Here is an 8,501-nt window from a genome sequence, read left to right as displayed (position 1 = left end):
AGAAAACAGTGAGTTGCTGAGGGTGGGGTGGGGGGCAAAGTTCTGTATTTGATGGCTGCTCTTAGCCATGAAGCGTTTAGAGGCAGGGTATTCTGGAGTGCCGAGTTAGTTACTGGCCAAGCTCTACTCAGATTTCTGCTGGAAGATGTTCTATCTGGCCTCTCGATTCATGGGCACTCTTTTCTGAAACCCATTCTTAGTAAGTATTAGTTAAAAGTGACCCTGCTTCGAGAAAAGCAGACCCAGCAACAGACGTAGGCAGAGCAAGGTCAGGAGGAAAACCAACGAGGGATGACGTAGCCATAGAAAGTGCGAAGCGCACTAGTGACATCTCCCTACCAGCAGAAATCACCCTGTTAGGTGATGCCGTAAATGCCCGATGTTCACCTCGGCCAAGGTGCCCCAGCACCTCAGACCGTGGTGACGAAGCTCTCGGCCTTGCTTTGGAGAAAGAGAGTCAGTCTCTCCCATCTGCACCCAAACACTGCCAGCGTGCCACCGCTCCCACGTGCAGCCAGGCACCCGCACCCCACGGTGCGCCCAGCGCTGCCCCACACCCTCGCACCCGCCCGGCACCGCAGCCGTGGTGGGGCCTCAGCAGCCTCCTCTCTCCACAGGCGCCTCTCCGCAGCTTCAGGAGCCCAGCCCGACACCAGCAGCTGCCCCTCGCGCCCGCAAAGCCAGACTGCCCGCCCCAGCACCTCTGAGGACTGGACCCAACACCAGCAGCCATCACCTGTGCCTGGAAATCCGGCCCGCCTGCCACAGAGCACCGCGAGGGGACGCGCTCGCCCGCCTGCACCCCGGCCTTCATGGCTGTCTCACTCAGCCAGACGGCTGTCGCGGGACCAGCCCAGCACCCTCCAGCCCCCAGAGGAACGGAAACCACCCCCCCGCCCCCCAAGCCCATTGCCCCAGCCCTCCTCCAAGGGCCTGAGGCAGCCCCGCCAGGATATGGGGTTTGGGTGGGACGACAGCCTCCCGACCGACAGCTTCAGGGGTCGGCGATTATTTTCGGAATAAGAGCAATAAATACAGATCAGTAGCACAATTGTTTGGGTCATAACGACAGCAAACCCAGGAATTGTCGATTCTGGGACGAACTTCGTATCAGGGCACGCAGGGACGTGGATGCCCCTGGTGTCAGCAGGCAGGGAGCTGGGCATGGATCCCGCCTTTGTCCTGGGGGAACCCAGCTTCCCTAGTGGGACCGGCCTGCTAAATTGTGAGCCACAGAGGCACCGATGGCGCTCGTTAACAGGCCATCACCCCCACCTCTGCTCCCTGGGCCAGCTCTGCCCTGGGACAGGGACTTCTCCACAGCAAAGCTGGCACGACTGAAAGCTGTTGCTGGTCCTCAAGTATCCTTGGAACCCCATTCACAGCCCCACAAACATGGTGGCTCTGTGCTTGCCTAGCCCTCTGTATGTCCCAACACCCTCTTTCTCCCCCGCCCTCATTACAGGCAGAGCCCAGCTCGGCTTCCCCAAGGGCAAGTCCTGCCTGCCCAACCGAATGGCCTTCTATGATGGCCACTACATCAGTGGACGAGGGAAGAGCTACACATATCATCTGTCTGGACTTCTGGAAGGCCTTTGACACGGTCCCCTACTATATCCTTCTCTCTAAATTAGAAGGATATGGATTTGATGGGCGGACCATTTGGTGGATAAGGAATTGGCTGGATAGTCACATCCAGAGGGTAGTGGTCAATGGCTCGCTGTCCTGATGGAGAACAGTGACAAGTGGTGTCCCTTAGGGGTCCGTACTGGGGCCAGTGCTGTTCAATATCTTCATCAATGACACAGACAGCAGGATTGAGTGCACCCGCAGGAAGTTTGCAGATGACACCAAGCTGAGCGGTGCAGTCGACAAGCCTGAGGGACGGGATGCCATCCAGAGGGACCTGGACAGGCTGGAGAGGTGGGCCTGTGTGAACCTCATGGGGTTCAACAAGGACAAGTGCAAGGTCCTGCACCTGAGTCAGGGCAACCCCCGGTATCAGCACAGGCTGGGGGGATGAAGGGATGGAGAGCAGCCCTACTGAGAAGGACTTGGGGGTACTGATAACAAAAAGCTGGCCATGAGCCGGCAATGTGTTCTCACAGCCCAGAAAGCCAAGCATCTCCTGGGCTGCATCCCCCGCAGCGTGGGCAGCGGGGCGAGGGAGGGGATTCTGCCCCTCTGCTCCGCTCTGGTGAGACCTCACCTGGAGCCCTGCGTCCAGCTCGGGGGTCCTCAGCACGGGAAGGACATGGAGCTGTTGGAGTGGGTTCAGAGGAAGCCACAAAAATGATCAGAGGGCTGGAACACCTCTGCTGTGAGGAAAGGCTGAAAGAGCTGGGGGTGTTCAGCCTGGAGAAGAGAAGGCTGCGGGGAGACCTTATTGCAGCCTTTCAGTACTTTAAGGGGGCCTACAAGAAAGATGGGGATAGTCTTTTTAGCAGGGCCTGTAGCAATAGGACAAGGGGCAATGGTTTTAAACTAAAGGAGGGTAGATTTAGACTAGATGTAAGGAAAAAAATTTTCATTATAAGTGTGGTGAAACACTGGAAGGGGTTGCCCGGAGAGGTGGTAGATGCCCCAGCCTTGGAAACAGTCAAAGCCAGGCTGGATGGGGCTCTGAGCAACCTGATCTGGTTGAAGATGTCCCTGCCAGTTGCAGGGGGGTTGGACTTGATGACCTTTAAAGGTCCCTTCCATCCCAAAGCATTCTGTGATTCTGTGAAACTTGATGTTATTAGCATTGCTTAATTTTTAGATATGTTCTTTCAGATGTTGTTATTTCTTGACCTTCTCCACGGCCGCATCTGTCAGAGATGTTGATTTGCTCTCCTATCTGACTGTAATACCCGCCACCAGAGCCTGCTCTCCTTTAACAAAGATTAGGTCCAGCTTGTATGGATCATTATGGTCATCTTTCAACAGCGGCTCCTGGAATACTACCCAGTCCTTCTTTTTGGCTTCATCTGCCAACAGTTCACAACGATGGTTGTGTCTTTTAATTCTTGCCTCCTATATCACTGGGCAGTATCCAATGATATGCGAGGAGGTATTGGTTTCCGCACCACAAAGCCAGAATGATTTAATCAGGGTTTCCTGCCTACCCCTTGCTAGAAATTCCCTCATGGGGTAGACGTTCGCCCTCAACTGTAACGCTGTGATGAGCTTCCTGTGGGGAATGCCCCTACAAAATTCTGTCCAGTTGTTGCTGATCTTATCCCTCTGAAAGTTGGAAATTCCACAGCCCTGGGATACCAGCTTGGTCCATTTAATGAATTCTTGCTTCTTCCAGTTACAGGGTCTCAGAAAAATGACTTTAGGTGAGGATATGTCCCATTCCAAGACTGCTTCCTCACTGCCAATTTCCTCCGGTATTACCATAACTGCTCTCAGGTCCCAAATAGATGGAATCTCGTCCTTATCCCCTCCAGCTGATATCCAGAGTCTCTCAAATTCTTTCTTGATCCCTTCCTCCTGTGCGACAGCTCTTACCTCAGCTGCAGACTGGGCAATCCTGTGCAGTCTTGCACAGTTGGTATTAGACCTGAGAGCCTGGTAATACCTCATTCTCCATCCCAAGTGCTGGAATATAGGATGGCATCACAAGTACTCATTGGAAGATGTAACCACTCCTTGACTGCCGTTTGAGTTGCCAAGTCAAGGGTCTCCAGGTACCTAGCTTCCACTTCTGCCCGGACTGCCAAGTATATCAATCGCGGGATGGTAAAGGCTTTCAAGATGTCAACATTTTGAAGTGGTTTTAATGCAGCCTTTCCAATCCGATGTAGCCATTCCGTTACCTTCCCCAGTAGTTCTGGTTTTGATATTCCAGTCCAAGGGTCAATACACAGACCCAGGTACTTCTCAGAACTACTGGGTTCAATCATATTGAGGGGGGCGCTGTTGATCGTCCAAGAAGGACAATCGTTGATCATACATGAGTCCTTTGTTGGCTGCGTGTAAATACCGTGGCATTTCTCCCCTTGCGTTTTGAGGCCTGTTGGATCACAACAGACCTCCAAAATTTTACTGTTTTTCTGCATCCTGTCCCATGAGCCACTTAACAGTACGAGGTCATCAGCAAAAGCGAGTTATAGTTTTCAAGCAGTGTTGGTAACAACTTCCCTCCTCTTCCAATTTACACAGCAGACAGCCTACAGATAAGTTAAACAGAACTGGGGACATTGGATCGCCTTGCTTAACCCCAGTGCAAATCCCAGTAGGATCCGACCGCTCATTCTTCAGGTCAATACGTGTATTGATGTTATAATGCAAGTCTGCAATCAGGGTGATTATATGATCGTCCACGCGCTTTTGCTTAAGACCCATGATATGAGAGTGGCTCACAGTGTCAAAGGCTTTGGCAAGATCGATAAAGACTACCCCCAGGGGCCGATGTTCATTCTTTGCGTTACACATTAGTAGCTGTAACAGATTCAAATTCTCTGCACACCCTGATGACTTAATGTCATGGTTACCCCCAGCCAGCAACTAAGCACCACCCAGCTGCTTGCTCACTCCCCCCCCGGTGGGATGGGGGAGAGAATCAGAAGGGTAAAAGGGAGAAAACTCGTGGGTTGAGATAAGAACAGTTTAATAATTGAAGTAAACTAAAATAGAATAGTAGTAATAATAAGAAAAAAACCCAAATAATAATAATACAATAGTAATACAAAGCAAGTGATACACTCTACAATTGCTCACCACCCGCCGACTGATGCCCAGCCTGTCCCTGAGCAGCGATCGCTGCCCCCTGGCCAACTCCCCCCAGTTTCTATACTGGGCATGATGCCGTATGGTATGGAACAGTGCTTTGGCCAGTCTGGGTCAGCTGGCCTGGCTGTGCCCCCTCCCAGCTCCCTGTGCACCAGGCAGAGCATGGGAAGCTGAAAAGGCCTTGACTGGTGTAAGCACTGCTTAGCAACTACTTAGCACTACTTAGCAACAAGTAAAAAAATCAGTGTATTATCAACATTATTCTCATCCTAAATCCAAAACACAGCACTATACCAGCTACTAAGAAGAAAATTAACTCTATCCCAGCTGAAACCAGGACACTTAATAAACCCCCTCTGCCAGGATCAATGGGACATGCTTTTGTCAGCCTTGCCACCAAAATCCTTGAGAACAACCTAAGAACAGTAGATTCAATGGTAATAGGTCGCCAATTATTAGACAACTAAGTAGCTAGAACAAAAATAAATTGCAAACACAACAAAAAACACCACAGGAGATGTGTCAATAAAAGCTCCCCCAGCAACCCTCCCCCATGGAACCACGCACTGACACCGGCTGTGTGTGTGTGTGTGCACCGCGGGGCCGGTGGTGCGCCCAGGGCTTCTCACTTGACGCGTGCCGGGATCCCACCTCAGCTGGCACGCGCTGGCCCTCACCTTCATTGCGATGCGGGCTTTAATGATGGCCCCTGACTCGCACACGTGCTAGACTCCTTGGTCCGTGTTTCAAGATGGGTTGGGTAGGTAGCCGACATCGCCGTGGACCCCGGGCACCTGGGCATGACTGCGCATAGCCTGGTGGCACCGGGAAACCCCATTCACAGCCCCACAAACACTGGTGCTCCCTCTTTCAGTAGCCTCCGAAAGTTCATTACAGTCTCTCTCCCTGGCCTGCTCACTACAGCTGGAGCCCAGCTCAGCAATTGCGAACGTCCAGGGATTCCTCCCACCCCAAAGGTGCCAGGACCAAAAGCTCTTGTTGCTCTTCCAGTATCCAGGCAACCCCATTCACAGCCCCAAAACTCAGGGCTGCAAGTGCATTCGAAGTGTCAATGATCAATGTGTCCTGCAGTTCACATTAATTCTCACAGCTAGCTGCATTCTTCATCAACGCATGATCCGAGTGATCCACTGCTAAGCTAAGATCCACTGTCTGGCTTTCAGTACCACCGGGGACGCAACAGGGCATGATGGAGAGGCCTCGCCTCAGCTGACCACACGAGCATCCACATGGAGAAGGGGGGAAAAAAATGGAATGGACAACCCTGAACAGCAAGGGCGGGGAGCCTGTGCTCCTGACCAACCTGGGAAATGCACCTTGCTCGCTTCGGTGGTGGCCCAGGCTGCTGAGCTGGGGTGCTGCAGTGGAGTGATAGAAGCTCTGCTGGAGAAAATGACAGGGTGCATGAGGATGCCTCCTGTGTGAAGGAGCATCTCAGATGGACCTCAGGTCCATCCATGAGCCTCGTCCTAGAGTAAGGTCCCATTATTGCAGGGAAAGAGGGAAGGGTTTGTCAGTGGGCTGTGCGTAGCAGTGAAGAAGACCTGAAGGAGCGGGGGGGCACGCTGAAGTGATTTTGAGGCAGCAGAAGAAGGAGGATGTGCAGTTCAGTGCTGGGTTATGGTGTGAGGTTGTAAGCAAGTTTGGGTCTGGGACATCGTGGGTGCTAGGGGAACACCAGCAGGGCTTTGAAAGAAGCCGGATAGGTTGTGAGGAGCTCACGGGCATTGGCAAATCCTCAGAAAACCAAAGCTTTGTGTTTGAAGCAACAGCCAGTGTGAACAGAGGGACATCAGTAAAGCTCGGGACATCCCTGGGCAGAATGAAGTGGGGAAGCAGGCAGGTGGTTAAAGTCTGCAGAGAAACAGGCACAGGCATAGGACAGCGTAGGAAAGCCTGCAGTGGGGATGGTTGAGGGTGTTGGTGGGTCTGGGACCTCGCACCAAGAGAATTGTCCTCTTCACTGTAACTTCTGTCTCTTCCACTGAGGCCCACGAGAGGACACCATTTCCTTACAGCCCCAGTGCTTTCTTGTCTCCTTGTCCCTCCTGGAGCCTGGGAGGTGTCCTACTGCTGTCCTGCACTTGTCATTGTGCACCCAACATCCCCTAGGAAGAGCATCCTGTGAGGGAAAGGATGCCTCTTCCAAGGTGATGGGGTCAGGACTTTTCCGTAGTGAAATACATCAAGGGCTTACTTGGCATCCCAGTCATGCCCACATTTGATTTTCTTCCTGTATCCATCACCTCTGACTTCCTCCTTCACCAGCCCCCAGGGATGGTCACCTTGTCTGTTCGTTCTCTTCAGTGATGGCCTTCCGTGGGCCTCACTAACAACCTCAGAAACATGGATGGTTTCTTCTACTTTTACCGCTCTAGAGGCTTGTTCAGTCTTTCAGGATCTGCAGTTCAGGAAGTTGGCACCAGAGGGCTCTTGAAAACGCAAAACGCCCTCACAAGCCAAGACTGGGCATAATTTTCTTAATTCCTCAGTTTTTCTGTGGATATTTTGAGGCGTTTCAGGAGCGTAGTCAAAGTGAAAAGATTTCAATACTAAATAGCAGTAAGAAAGATGTTTTCTTTTTCCACTTCTCTTTATGTTTCTGCTTACACATTAAGTGATATCAGCAATCTCCAACTGATATTGAAAAAGAGCATATCCTAATGGAGTCGGAATACGTAGGGAAGACAAGACCCTTTATGGCAGAAATTATCTGGGCAGTCTTCATACTTACCACCAGCCCCACCATTTCTATGTTCAACCACCTGGGACTTAACAGCAGTGCTGTAAAAATAGCGTTTTCTCAACTAAAGTCTGTAGCTGCACGTTTCAGCCCATTGGCGCCAATTCTCGCTATTTTATTTGGAGAAGGAGCTACACATGGGCGCAGAAGGGTGTTTCTTACTTGCCAACAAACAAAAACAAAGGCAGGCATAGTTCAATAAAAAATAAAAGACATTCCCTAGGTGTATGTTAAGTCCATGTTACTTTCTCATAAGTCCACTTTCCACAGAGCAATGGAAAACACATTACTGTGTGAAACACAGATCCCGAAAGCACCCAAACCACTCTGTGTCCCCTCCCGACCTCTTGCCCACCTCCACTCTACTGGTCTTCGGAGGGGAGGGATGTTGGAGAGAGAGCCCTAATGCTGTGCAAGCATGGCTAAGCAAGAGCCAGAACATCGGTGTGTTATCAACGCCTTTCTAGCTATGAAAACAAAGCACAGCACTACATGGGCTGCGATGGGGAAGGTTAACTCCATCCCAGCCAGATCCCATACAATCTCCACCTCTTATTCCATACCATTCGCCTCATGCTCACGTCCCACATAATTTATTTCCATATCTTCTGATCATCCCATTGTATCTGATTCTCATTACTGAAAGCCTCTCTTACAACTTATACTCTGTACTTAAACCATCTTTATATCCAACATATAGATTTATATATTCTCAGTAACTGCTATCCCCTGTCCCTTAATGGATAGAGAGAGATTATTTTCCCATACCATGGGCCTCTACCACTTCCCCAAATGACCATAACAACAGGCAAAGGTTTGTTTGGGCAGGACCAGGAGGGTTAGCAGATCCTCTGGTGTTCACCAGCCAAGTGGCTACTGCAAAATTCAAATCCCAGTGCTTCCGTGTCTCATTGCGCAACGCTCTCAACATCTTCTTTATCAGTCCGTTATCTCTCTCAGTCTTTCTGGAGGCTGGTGGGTGATACACCTACTCAATGCCATGTTTCTTGGCACAGGA

The 8,501-nt window shown here is 51.1% G+C and overlaps 1 pseudogene; it reads right to left on the bottom strand.

The window, feature by feature from the left end:
- Positions 1–5,738: 5,738 nt before the first annotated feature.
- Positions 5,739–5,882, bottom strand: LOC148051956 (5.8S ribosomal RNA; annotated as a pseudogene).
- Positions 5,883–8,501: the final 2,619 nt, after the last annotated feature.

Source organism: Nipponia nippon, unplaced genomic scaffold (assembly GCF_047370975.1).
Source record: "Nipponia nippon isolate SJK-2023a ecotype South Korea unplaced genomic scaffold, ASM4737097v1 scaffold_50, whole genome shotgun sequence".
Lineage (NCBI taxonomy): Eukaryota > Metazoa > Chordata > Aves > Pelecaniformes > Threskiornithidae > Nipponia > Nipponia nippon.
This window is presented reverse-complemented; position numbering and strand designations above follow the sequence as displayed.